Genomic DNA, 14247 nt, shown 5'->3' with positions numbered 1-14247 from the left:
TGGAATTGTTCCCAAAAATGGGAAGCAGACTCATGCTGGCTTTTTATAATATTCAGGTAGTAATAGTAGATGTTTCTAGGCTGTTTACTTAAAATCTTTCAGTGTCACACAGTTAATATTGGTACGATGTGCATTTACATATCTGTGGCCTTGCTCATCTGGTGCCTTTAGAGGCATGAAGACAATTGCTCTATGCTGAAATCTTTATTCCTGCAGACAGAAAAGTGCCTGAATATTACCTTCATCCTCTAAACAAATGATAATTAGATCACCAACATTGTCTTTCAATTAGCTATATCACTTTAACATCCATTTGTTTTGAATTTAAGGTGTTGCTGAAGACTTCTGGGAATTCTAGGTTAAAAAATAACTTGCCATAATGCCAAGAATACGATAAAAGAGGCTTTAAAGAGCTCTACTGCACTTGCACGCAGTTATTTGCGGTGTCAGTTCGGTGAGAGACGCGCGGCCTCCCGGGGACGTCAGTGCCGGGGTGCCGGAGCGGTCCCCTGCCGAGGGGGGGACCGCACGGGGAGGTGACACCGACCGCGGTGCTCTGTAAAAAGGGGGGTGTGAATTATCACCTGATTGCTCCCTTCCCAGGTCTGGGAGGCCTTGCTTCAGATTTCTAAACTTTGGCAAACGCCTCACCAGCAGCCAGTTTTTTAGTTTGGAACGAATGGCATAGGGAGAGAAAATAAGATTTTTTATACCGGATAATATACACCTGCTGTTACATCAGTTAGAAAAAGCATGCGGGCTTTCAGATTCCTATTTTTCTTCATAGATTTGCTGGTGGTGGTGGTAGCTTTGTTTGATTGTTGTTGTTGATTTTTTTTCTAAATTTTTTGGCAAGTGTGACCTATTTGGAGTCTACCTCTTCTCAGGTGACCCTTACCATTACTAGCACCCAGGAGCTCACTATCTTTAGCTGCTCTAAAGGAAATAGGAAGCAGCTGTAACTAACTGCTCTGAATTTATACACTCACTGCACTACCTTTGAAGAGCTGGGATTTATTAGCAGTTAAAGATGAACAGCTACTTCTCTGCTTACTGTAAGCATTTGCAGCAACATCTATAGCTGACTTTTTATTTCTCTGGCCTTGAAGAACTGAGCTGTTGCTAGTAAGAGTTCATAGATATTAATTTTTGCTTTTGCTTTGTAATTGTTATGACAGTGAATGGATTTAATTACAACTAATACTTTTAAAAGAGCACAGCTTTAAAAAAAACTGTGAGATGTTTCTGAACCTTTGTGGGTACTTTCAACTCTACTGAGTTGCAGTTTAAGAAATAGTTGTGTGAAGGAGTAGGTAAAGAAGCTATACAATGTTCTTTTCATAACAGATCTTGTGGTTCAGTATATGACTTTTTTTTACATGATAAGAGTAACTTGGTAAATGTAGAGTGGTTCATGCAACCACTGGCTCTCATAAATACACAACACTTTCTTTTTTTAAGTACCTTGGGTAATGTATTTACTGGGTGCTGATCCATGAAGTGCTGGGCAGTCTGTGCTACAGAGTAGTAATGTTTCAGTTTTAATTCTTGCTTGGTCCTAAAGGCTGGAATTTAGGTTATTATTTCCAAACTTTGTTCTGGCAGTGACCAACCTACTGGTCAAACTTCATATCTGCTAAGGCTTTTTTTTTTTCTAGTGTTATTTTTTAAACATTCAAGCAAACTTACTTTAACAGTGTATTTGTTTTTTTCATTTTGTGAAAATGTAATGAAAGCAGGATGGACACTGATTTCCATTCTTGAAAGAGCCTTCCTCTCCCACGGCGCAGCAATCTGAGGCAATAATTCCATTTTTGTAACAAAAATGCAGTCAAAACCCCAAGCAGGGATGAACTGTGCAGCTATCCTGATAGGCCTCAGCGGAAGTGGATTCTTAACACTTGCTCCATTTAGTACTTGATCAGCTCCTACAAATAGTTTTAAAATAGCTCAAAGTGTCATTTTATTGTGAAACACTTCCGAATGTGAACTTGTAATGCTTTTGTTTCTATTGGGACCCTGCAGTCTGCTTTCCCCTCTGACTCTTACTTGTAAGGCATAACTTCTTATTTTCTCCTTTTGTTTAGTATAACTATCCATTTTGAAGCAAAGCTGAAACTTAATATAGTATGTTTTCATTACTCCCGCTGAACTTCCTCTGCTCGATAATAACCGGACAGGTGGTTAGCCACCATTTTATGAGCAGTTAAACCATTTAGCACATCACCGCTAGCTTTGCATTAGCACCGACACTGGGGTTCATTACATGGTTCGGCAGTACAGAAGCCTAATGCATTATGCCCCAGCAGGGTTCACCTCGGGCTGAGTCCTGCCCTGTTCTTGCTCCCCGTGCAGCTGCGAGAGAGCCAACGGCCTCGCAAGGGGCACAGCTACGTCAGGCAGTTTGTCTTTGGAACTGCAATTAATTTACAGTTTGTGAAAACTGCTGAATTAACACCAAACTGAAGTCCTCGGTTCACCCTACTGTGGGATGGATGCAGCTGTTGGAGGTGCAGCCCCTGCTTAGAGGGTGCTTCCCCTCCCAGGCTGCTTGCGGCAGGGGGAGGAAGGCAAGAAAATGTTCATGTTCTCTTAGTTATTCGTCCCCATGCGAGCCAGCGAAGCGTCCTGTGGTCACAGCTGACCTGGGAGATGGTGTTTGTCATGCAGATACGCAGCCATTAGCAATATGAGAACCATCTGCCTCATTTCTCAGGAGAGCAACGAGCTACCTGCCAAGGTGGGCTGAAGTCAGATGGGTTATTTCAAGATAAAAGGTTTGTTTTCTTTCTGTAACTTCTCTCAACTACCCAAAATAACTCTTTGTTTTTTTCTTCCCCTGCTGTTGCTATGTATAGATATATGAGGGTCCTCTTTCTTTTATAGCTTTTTTCCTTTGTGCCCCTCCTTCTCTTTCACCTTTTTCCATCTAATTCAGTCTCAGTTCAGTATTTGCCTCTGAGTAAGGCAGAGAAATAGCTGTGTAGATAATTTTACATCTAAGACTGATCTTGATCTGTGAACTGAATTTTTAAAGGGTATTTTGTACACTTCAAGAATGGCTGGGATTTTGAAATTGAGAAGTACCTCTCGAAGTTAAGAGGAAAAAACCCCAAAGCATGCTTTTGAAAGCATGCAGTCTTCTCATAGATTCCTCCTCTGAATAAAGAACAGTTTTCTAAGAAATAAGACAACCTTTCAGGATACTCCAGCTTCTTAAAAGATGACTATATGGGTAATCACATATGCAAATGTGTTCTGAAAAATCAACTTGGCTTCATTCCCCCCCCCCCCCCCCAATGGACAGTTTAGAAATTCTCAGCCCCCGCCCCTCCCCGGGGGGCACCGGGGCCAAACCCGTGCTTGCCCAGGAGCTCCGTGCCCTGCAGGAGCTGTGCCGAGTTTTGGGAGATGCATGACCAAGCGCTGAGGGTAGGTGGTGGGGATCTGAGTGATGTCCTGTCCCACCTCGCTCCCTTGGGGAGCCGCAAACTATGCGAGGCTCCAGCTTCGGAGATGTTTTTAAGAAATAATTCCCTCTGGTAAGCTGAGAAACAGCAGTTTACAAGATGGAAATATATGGATCGAAGTTTGATTTCTTGCTGCTCAAACATACTTTGGGGCTTCATTTAGCCCAGGCTCAACTGCTGGTTGTTTATATAGGCTACTGGCTGTTTACATTAGGCCAATACACAGGGCTGGCTGTTTATACCAGGCCAGCAACAAATTCCACAGCACGCTCTGTGTCTGCCACTGCTGCTCTTTTATACGTGCGGAGCTGGAAAGAAATAAAAACTCGGCTCTGGAAATAAACAAGCAACAGACCCTCCTATGTATGGAGTATTCCCTCTTGCCTGAGGAATGACCAGCACCGTAACTTTTTAATGGTATGTTCAAAAATACACAGCATGGGGAATTATCCCGGCATGGCATGAATGGTAAATGCCTGTGAAGAACTGAGAAGAAAGTGCATGGTCCAAGCTGATGTTTGTCTCCATCTACAGGGGGCACAGAGGACCTGTTTGTAGGCAATTACCGTTCTTTATTTCAGTTGGAAGTACAGGTTTGCAGTGCATTTTAAATTTCCGTCCCCATTTAAGTTGGGATGGAGCTGATTCCAGCTCCACAGCCAAATGCAAAGACTCTTAATCTTATTCTAGTGTTTCTTCTCATCATGGCTTGGTATGTCAGTGTGGCAGAGCTATGTACAGCACACAGGCGCTCAGGTCTCCCGGCCTGGATCAGCAAGGCTATCTGAATCCTTCACAATGTTGACAAAGGTTGCAGTGCTACTAGAAGGTACCGGACTGCTAAGCCTGCTTGGCTATGGATCAGGGAGCTCCTGTAAGGCTGTGGGTAAAGGTGGGTTTCTTTCCCGCTGCTCTCAGTAACCTCCTGCTCCCCACCTGACCTGAGCAGCCAGGGCCTCTCCTTGGGGGATTCGCCCCAAAACTGAGGCCACAGCTGGTGTGCCCCTTCCTCTCCCAAGCCCCTGCACCTAGCCCCTTGCTAACCAGCACGGCACTTCTGCCCTGCTGCTGCCCTTTCCCAGGAGGGCACTGCCAGCTGGAAGGAAGCAGGGGGAGAAAGCCCATCCTAACTTGCTTATTTTGCTGGCCCCGGTGACCTTCCCGTGAGTGGTGCTGACCCACCTATTGCTGCAAGGCGATTTAACCCTCTGCTGAGTGCGTGTGAATCCTGGGAGGTCAGAAGTCTCTCACTGTTTCTGTAAAATGCAATTTTGATGTTTAAGTCTCCAGATCCATATGTTTCTCACACCCCAGCACTTTTGTTTGCATTTGATTTTAGCTCAAAATACGTTTGGACTTCCTCTCAGTTGTGAGGCCGCTGAGCCAGCAGCTGCCTGTGTGCCTCCCCAGCTGTGCCCTCAGGGAGGAGTGCGAGGAGAAAGTGAGTAAGGTTGAGCAATACCCATCCAAAATGGGATTATTTCACCTACTGTTAGTCAGCGAAACAAAGGCGCCTTGCTGAAGCTCGTGAGCTGTGCTCCCTTTACAGTTAACGGAGAGAGGAGGTGTCCCCTAAGGTAACTCTTCCAACCCAACGCAGATGGGTAAAAAGTATCTGAGGTAGATGCTGTCCCGGCAGTGACTCGTCCCATCTCACTATGACTATTAATTACAGAGGAAGCCTAGATGAGTAGCTTACATTAATCATTGGAAAGTCAGATGTCTAAAGCGAGGTCAGGGGAATCCGGTCCCACCTCTCCCAGTCCCTTCTGAGATCCCATGTGTCTGTGAGCCCCAGCCTTGCTGCTGGGGCTGCAAAATAAGCTCATGGCAAATGAGGTTTTTGTGAGGATGTCTGCATCCTTCCTGCTCATTAACCCCATCGACTACTTTGTGTGCCCAGTCCTGCTGCCAAGGGAGGGTAACTTGGAAATTATGTGTGTCTGACAGATTCAATTCCCTTGTGCTTCCTGGCTCATTTGCTACTTTCAAATGTGCATTTCCATACCTGTGTCATGGATCAAACAAGTGTTATAGCGTTAATGACAGCTTTTATTCAGAAAACAGCTTGTTTAGTATGGCTGACTGTTTTCCTCAGGAACCAGAAGCCTAGTTGCTGCTGGGGGCTCCCTATGCTCGCCCTCAAGCTGAGAGGTGATTTAATGAGCTGCTCCCTCTAAGGGTTCGCTTATACGAACTTCTGAACAAGAAATTACTGCCACGTTAGTTATTCTGTTCTCCCTGTGATAATACCATTGGGATGAATGTAATACAGTGTCTAAGTTTTAGAGCACCCTAAATTACAACACTGGTACCTCTTTTGGTAGGTCTGTCTTAGTGCAGTATTTTTTCCTTTGCCTGTTCATCGCTTATAGCCTGAAAACCCACCATCTTGGGTCTTCAACATCTTCCAGTTAAATGATAAATTATTCATGAAATAGCTAGCGTAGGACACATTCCTGACAGTTACACAAGCCGGAACTGAAGCTCTCACAGAAACAGAAGCTCTTAAATTTTGGCAGCATTCAGTAAGCTGTCTTGTGTTAATAAATAACTGACATCATTTTAAGCTTTTTACTCCTTTATGGATGCCTCTCGCTTGGCAGCTGGCCTCTTCCCAGGAGTAAAACTCTGGATGATTGCGGTGGGACTGGGGTGAGGAGGCTGAGGCTGGAGAGCAGGGTGCTGCAGCGCTCCCGGGCGAGCAGGGAGCTGCGGCCGTTCAGGGAAGCCCCTGTGAGCAAAGAGGTGCAGTCTGATCCTCTTGAAAAGCTTTTCTCAGCTTTTTAATCTTGGGCAGGGATGCACTGAGCGGGAATTCATTTCCATTGCTGCTTCACAGACTCCCTTTGCTCGTATTTCATCCTAAGAAAAACAAGCTCTGTGGTACGCGGCAGCTGTATGGGTCCGATTTTAGGAGGTGAAGAGTGTGCATCCAGGCAAATCAGTGCTGGCCAGAGGGGATAAAAAGGCTGTACCTTTTTTTTCCCCCTTCCCCTAAATTAGCCCCTCTTGGCCTAAGTGTACCCAGTCTCTCACGCTGTGATGTTATGTTGTTGTGCAGCTGTTAGTGCTGCACCCCCACTGACTCCAAAGGCAAATGTGCCCCTTGCAGCTTGTATACCTGTAGCTGGGGGGGAGCAGCACAGACGCACCTAAAACAGGGAGGCAGAAAATCCCGCTCCAGTATTTAAACCTCAGACTGCAACCCTGGTGGCTTAGTCCTCATGGCATTTCTTGTTCTGATGGTTGAATTCAGATTGGTAGAACTCATTCCTTACTTAAAAAAGGAGATCGCTTTCCTGTAGGACAGGCAGAATAAAGGCTCCAGGATGATGCCTGGTTGTCTCTGGAAACCCAGAGCGTGTCCAAACGCCGTGGAGCTTGCCGAGGTCAGCCTTGCAGAGTTTCTTCTGTGCGTTGCAGCACTGGGGCCTGTGGCTCCTACGCTGGCCTGTTAGTTCAAAGGAAATTTGGAATAACTCAGAATTTGAACCACTGTAACTGAAGCAGAAATTTGCCCTTAGCGACTATGCTACTGTTTCATAGGGCTCCTTATGTGCTTGTTTAATGAAACAAATGCACTGTGTTTTTTTGGGTTTTTTTAAACAACTCTAAATGCCGTTCATCAATAAATCTGTTGGGCTGCTTGGCTTGTATTACATGCTGCTGATCAGCTACCATTAAATTAGCAGTTAGTGTAATCAGATATAAACATCCCTTTGTGGCTAAGCTGTTAAACTTTTTTTCCTTTTTACAATTGCATGTAACACATGTCGGCACGAGACGGAGTAAGTAATTTCACATTACTGCAGCTAAATTATGTTTGTGGGCTCCAGAAACGCTTCTGGTGCTACCAGGCTCGTAAACACCTGCCTGGCAGGGAAAAGCTACAACTTCTGCCCCAGAGCATTCAGGATTTAACAAGAGAATTCAGTGTCGTACAGTGACTGAATTTATTACATAAGTATGTGTGTGCGCTATGGACACATGATTGATACTAGGAGTTCAGAACTGATTTACTGCCATTCTCAGCTGATTTTTTCACCCTGGGTCACGTTATTAGTTGGTGTAAGTTAGTGCACAACTTTTTACAAGAGGACATGAAAGAAGAGTAGAAGTTTGTAGTCTAAAAGGAGAGCAAAGGAGGCCTTCAGGTCTAGGAGCCAAGAACTGCTCCAGCCCATAGTAGCCAAAAGTAAATTTTGATTTTTTTCAAAAGGAGAAAATTCATGGGTATTGGTTTGCAGGGTAGAATTAACTATATTTACTTTGTATGTAGTTGTGCAGCCTCTCCAATTCTAAGCATTTTTGGTAAGTCTTCTAAAGAGGGCAACAAAAGGTACAATTGCAGTAATAGCCACAAGCCATACTCTTTTATGTCTGTGCAATACCCCACACAATGAAATTATGACTCCAGGGTGCCATCTCAGTGCCAATATTTAATCACAGAAAATAACCACCGACAAGAATGTGTTACAGTCATAACCTTCCGTGCCCTTACAACACAAGAAAGTAACTACAACTTGCAGCACACCCAGAAAAGGCAGAAACCTATTTAAAGACAAATTGTGTCTGTTCTGGTCCACAACAGTGGACCAGAATTTTTAAAGGTTGCTTTTTTTTTCCTTTGTCTGTATTAAATCCGATGCGGTTTTGGTTGTTTACAGAACTTATTGCATTGGCTTTTAGAGGCCTATATGCTTTAGATTATAGTAAAATATAATTATGAGTGTAAATTTGCAGCAACAAATATTTGTGTTTAAAAAAAAAAAGAAAAAACAAAAAAAGGCCAACAAGAAAATGGACTTCTAGATTAACTGTTTTAAAAATTCAGTCTTGCCTCTTTTAAAAATATAACATTGAAAATACATCACTTTTTTAAAATTATAGTTGTATTGTTTGGAAATACTATATGAGTTGCTGCACTTTGACAATATGTTGTCATTTGGTCTCATGGAAACCTGTAGCTTCTCAGACTGTTCAGACCACTTTCCTTTCCAGCTTTCGTCAACCTTGAAGTGGGAGAGAATTCAGCTTAGTTGCATGTGTCTTATATTATCCTAGATTTGATGATTTGAGAAACATACGCTACAAATGACTGGGGTTTTCAAAACCTAAAAGTGGGCCACTCTCCAAACTCATTCTCCCTCACTGTGACCATGAGAAAGGGTAATTTGTATGGCTGCTCTTAATATTTTCTTCAGGGGTGTAAACCTGTAGAAACTGGATTAGTATGTTGACTCCATCAATTAACTTTAATCTAATATCCTGCCTATTTAAATTCGTGTAAACATTGGTGTATAGGGTTAAGGGAAAGAGTTGAACTGAAAAAGATTTATTTAAGGATTAGTGTAGTAGCTAAATTAGAATTAAATCCAGGAAGTAAACATCCCAGCAATGCAAGTTGTGGGAAACAAGAGACCACAGCAAAGATCCGCGGTTCAAAACAATAATGTGCTACCACGTTAAGGGAAAAGAAGAAGGGGAGAAACAAGTAAATCAAGCATTACTGTACAAATAGGACTCTAAGCCTGTTACTGCCACACAGGTTGTAGGGAAAGTCCCAATTAAATGCAATGGAAATAAATTTATATCCTTTTGGTCCTTTTTATTGATTTGCTTGGCTGAACTGAAATACTCATAGCACATAGTAATGTAGCATACCCATAGCAATGTAGCATACTCATAGCAATTCTGAACCAAGCAACACTGTGAACCAAAAATATGCATAGTAATTAAAATATGAAAAAAGGATAAATCTGTACAAGCACCCCTGAAGGTACAGAAATTATCAGATTTGCTGGTATCAGAGTTGCTGCAGCATCTAGCAAGAGATGGTTGGAACTTCTCAGCAACAAAACATACAAAACAAAAGAAAAATCGGGCTATGCTCTGTTAGACAGGGCCAGGAACAAAATTTGCCTGTGACATAAATGCATGAAAGTCTTTTCAGGCTTAGCAGAGTTTATATATTTACTCTGTCAAGAAATACCACAGTGTTTTCTATGCAATGAGGCCGGGCCCCCCAATTTCAGTTTCATCTGAAAGGCAGCGTGTAGCAAGCTAGGACTGGCTTGGGAATGCAGCATGGGCCGGGCTGGAGTTTGGGTCCCTCAGCACCTAACTTTGGAAAGCTGCAAATACAGAAGAGGGTCTTAGGGGGAAAAAAGTAGTTTTCTTGACAGCGCTGACTTTGATAAACCAAGATAACAGAAGTATGTTTCCAACTTGACAAAGATTTTTTTCCTAGAGCGCTCTGGTGATTGAGAGAGGCCCTTCTCTGCTCAGTGACGGCTGGGGCTAGAAACCCCGGTGAGGAGCCCAGCTCAGCTCGTCGCTGTGGGGATTGCCCTGGCCTGGCTCTAGCGGTCAGCTTTAGGACAACTGCGGACCCGCTCCCCCGTGCCTGAGAACTGGCCAAGGGATACTCCTGCGTGGAAGGGAAGAGTTAAGATTTGAGTATACTCCCAAATGAAGCATCTCCGACTCCAGGAGACCTCTGCGTGACTAATGTCCAAAGGAGATGACTGCATTCTCAGACTGTGGAAAGCTGTGCTCCAGACTTTAAAGAAAAATACTAAACCTAACTCTGGGTATTAGCTTAGTCATAACTCAGATAGAAATATGCCATCTACTGAATTATTGTGTTCAGCCCTGGATTTTTGTTGGCAGTTTTCCTTTCAGATATTAATTTGATCAGACTCGATAGAATCAGTGACAAAAATCTGACAAAAATTGCAGCCTAAGGTAATATGGCTGAGCTGACCAATTCATAAATTAGATAAGGGTATGTATGTTCATTTAATAAATGCAGTTTAAACAGCATTTTTTTTCTCTATAACCCAACAGAGTTAGCAAATGTCAGATTTCTTCTTTTATTGTCAATACTTATTGGCAGAAAAATTAGCCCTCACTACAGCTGCCAAGGAGATTGTGAGTCCTGAATTAAATTACACTTTGCCCATCAAGAACCAATATAGTATTTCAGTGAAAGTGTTATGAAAAGCCTGAGGTGAAGGAAGGCCCGGGTGCCTGGCTGAAGAGGCAGTTGGCTGGCTGTCAGGGTATAGCTGGAAGCACGCATGGGTTAATTTATTCTAGCAGAACACACAGATTGCTTCTCAGCCACATATGTAGCTCAATTTTTAATCATTTTGGCAGTTTCTTTGCACTTTATACCCCCAAAAGACTGAAATGATCCAGCCAGCTTATTCCAAAGGAAAAGTCTGAATTTCAGTAATGCAGGCCTCTCGTATGAGCTATTTATTGTAAAGGCAGGCAGCTTAGTATTTCATCTTTATTTCATCTTTATTTCATCTTTCTGACTAAAGCAGCTTCTAACAAGGTCATTCTTGGCAAAAAGTTTTGGAATTAACAGTTACTGAAATACATGTCATGTATCCCAACAGCATACTTTGCATGAGCTGGCACACTGGCTGGCAGTGAATGCAGAAAAAATGTATTGGTCCAGAGCTGCCTTGAGCCCTAGCTGTGTTTTTTCTGAGGGGTCAGTGGGGAAAGACTGCAGCATCATTGCTCATGCTGCCTCCCCTCTCTGGGTAGGGGACTTTGACTAAGGGGGCTGATATTTCATGGGACCAAAAAATCACTCTAAAAACGAATTATTCTTGTTCTAACCTTCTTCCCTGCCTGCTCCCTGAGTACTTTGTCCGTGGCAAACCTTCGCTTCTCGGTGGAAGAAACACTGGCATATATGAATGCCACAAATCAGTGTTCCTCATTCTCTTTAAAAAAGCACAACAACATCAGCAACATTAAACATGCAGCAACAAGATCTCTAGATGTAAATTCAACAGAAGAGAGTGCTAATAAACATCCTCTGTCCCTGTAATTCAAGCCTTCCACCTGCCTGACACCTGTTCAAGACTGGCTGCTCATTGAGATGGGTTTAGAGATTCGCATTATTTTTAACAACATTGGCTGACCTGAGACTGGGTTCTCGGTTCAGGAACACCGCTGTGGCCCCGGGGCACCCAACTGCAGCTACAGCGATGCCAGTCCTGTGTTCAAAGTGCGGGGCTCAGCACCCAGCCTCAGGGCTTGGAAATCCTCCTGCACAGTATCATCTGCAAAAGCTGCCTAGTCTGATCATGTTAAGGCAAGGCCTGAGTGCCCTCAAATCCTCAAATTGCACACAACAGAAATCAACAGGTACAGCGAATGCTGAGGACCAGGCAGATGTCCATCCCCAAGCACTTTGTGCTATCTATGTTAAGGCTTTCACAGTGTGTGGTACCTCATTCTGGGCATAGTGCCCTGGGCCAAATGTTCATATCTTGACTTCAAGTTAAGTAGATTCTTATTTTTCTGACTGTATAGAAGGACTTAGGTCTTCTATTAGCATCCTTTTATCGGATGCTGGGGAAGAGAGGTCTATAAGCATGAACTAGACCCACTATATGTAGAAATGGCAAAATTCGACCATAGATCTGTTTAGTGAAGTACCACAGCATATTAATATTTTTACTCTGTTTATCTCGCTGTTAACTTTGAGTCCTAAAGTTTTAAGAGTACAACAAAGAGGCCACTTGGTTTCAAGTGGAAGACGAAGAGAGAGTGCAGAGTACTATTTCAAGGCCAAATCCGGCATACCTGCCCCTGAAGATGAGATCTGAAGAGGTTTCAACTGACATACTAACACAGAGGCACTCACTGGGCACATTGGGCCAGTCTGGACCACTTGCCCGTCTCCTGACAGGCCTTTCAAGAACACACATTTTGGGGAGTTTGCATTATTTAGACTAACACTCACAGCTGATTGATTGCCTCTAGTAGGGTCTGCCATCCCATCAGCTTAGCAGAGCTTGGCAAAGGGCAGCTTTCGCTTTACAGCAACAGAAATCTTCAGCTAACTGGGCAACGTGGCCACCAGTCAGTATTAGCTTGTCTCAGTTTCCCAACCTGGTTCCCCACGTGGCCACATAACCATTCGTGCTGGCTGCAGGGAGACGGTTCAGCAGAAGTGAGAAGGGGTGGTTCAGTGCAGGAAAAGGCAGGACTTCTGTGTCTGGGCTTGCTTTTGCTAATTTAAAGTGCTTTTGAAACTATGGTTCTCATGCAAAGCCCACTGAACTCAGTAGGACTCTTTCCATTGATATCAACAGATGGCTGGAGCACATCTCTAGGCAGGATCAGTAGGGAAAAAGCCAATTTACTTGTAGTGTCTTACAGCCCATCACATTAATCCTGCATATAAAAACACAAAATCACATCTGAGAAGTGGTTTCCTCCTCTGGTTAAATAAATTCAACTGCACAGCTTCTGAATTCCCCATCAGAGCTCCACATCAGCTGGCCCTATTTGTTGAAAGTCAGCACAAATGTTTTAGCCAGCGTAGCATATTAATATAGGAAGCCAATGCTGGGTCGGTTCTCCTTGTTCTTGTTATTGGCTATAGAGTTTCACAGCCTGGGATATTAGTAAATATTTATGTTTAATTACTTTCTCTTAAAAAAAACAGCCACAGACAAGAAAACTACAGAGCAATTTAATGGGTTTTAACATGCCACACTAAACTGCCTTCTTAAACATAATGAATTATATGAAGTCATCCGGTTTCAGACTGTCTTAAAGAGGTAATTTAATTCAAATAAGGTTGCATATTACTAGCTTCAATGTCTAAAAACATTTATAGTGCCAGTAACTGTTCCATTGCCCTGGGTTATTCTGCAGCCTGAAAGACAATAACAAGCTAAGCTGAGAAAAGTGTGCTGTGGTTTGGTATAACTGACAGACGAAATTGTGAGTTTGGCAGCCTCAGGCAAGAAACACTGGATGAGTGTGTTGGAGTCTCCTTTTAGGTAAGAGCCTGGGCTAAAACAAAAACAGGAAAGTAAATAAGGCATTAGCTGCTCAGCAGCATCTTTTTGAATCCTTTTCATATGAAAACAGCCTGCAAAATAACTTCATGGGCTTCCTCCCTCTGGGTCCTAGTCACAATACTGCCTTCCTCACATATGGTGATTAGGTTGAGGAACATGTCCTTCAGCCCATTGTTGCAATGTGATATAAAGACTCCTCTGTTCTCCAGCACCACTGTGGAGCTCATATTCAAGGAGAAAATTAGGAGAAAACGGGGCTAGCTCTGTGACTCTTTTTCCCAACAGGTAGCTAATAGGAGAAACTAAAGAAAAACACCTCTACTCTTCCATCCAGAGACCCCCTGCTGCAGAACTATGTGTAGGATTGGGAACATCCTTCAGGGTATTTTTTTCCCAGTGAGACAAACTGTTATCACTGGTTTGAGATTGGTAGCTAGAGCCAGAAGTTCTTGCCCTGTAGTCTGTAAAATTTTGCGAGACTTTCAGCGTCCTTTAAATAGTTGTCCTTTAAAGTAATTGCATACTCTAAAGCTCCTTAGGAGGCTTAAAGGCTTTATTTGCCCAGGACAATTGCACACCTTGTGAAAAAAAAGCTGTAATCCAAATCCTGAGCTTGGTTCTGCCAGCTTTCCAGATGTTGATCACTAAAATTGCTAAACGTGCTAAATGTTGATTGCTAAGTATGTAGCCTGCATATCTGCCTATTGACATGTTAGCCAGAAGATGCAGAAGAGCCCATATTTTCCTGATGTTTCTGGGGTGTCTGAGATGCAACTCATGTTTTGCAGCTTCTCTCATCTACTGTAGGTGTTTATATAAGAAATGCAAAACTGAGGAAAGATAAATGCTACATTAAAATTGCTGAAAGTGGAACAAGCACAATTCACATGTAAACACAATGTGATCATACTCTAGCTGTTCATTATGATTAG

The sequence above is a fragment of the Dromaius novaehollandiae genome, chromosome 3 (assembly GCF_036370855.1).
Source record: "Dromaius novaehollandiae isolate bDroNov1 chromosome 3, bDroNov1.hap1, whole genome shotgun sequence".
In the NCBI taxonomy this organism is placed as follows: Eukaryota; Metazoa; Chordata; class Aves; order Casuariiformes; family Dromaiidae; genus Dromaius; species Dromaius novaehollandiae.
Note: the sequence above shows the minus strand (reverse complement) of the source record.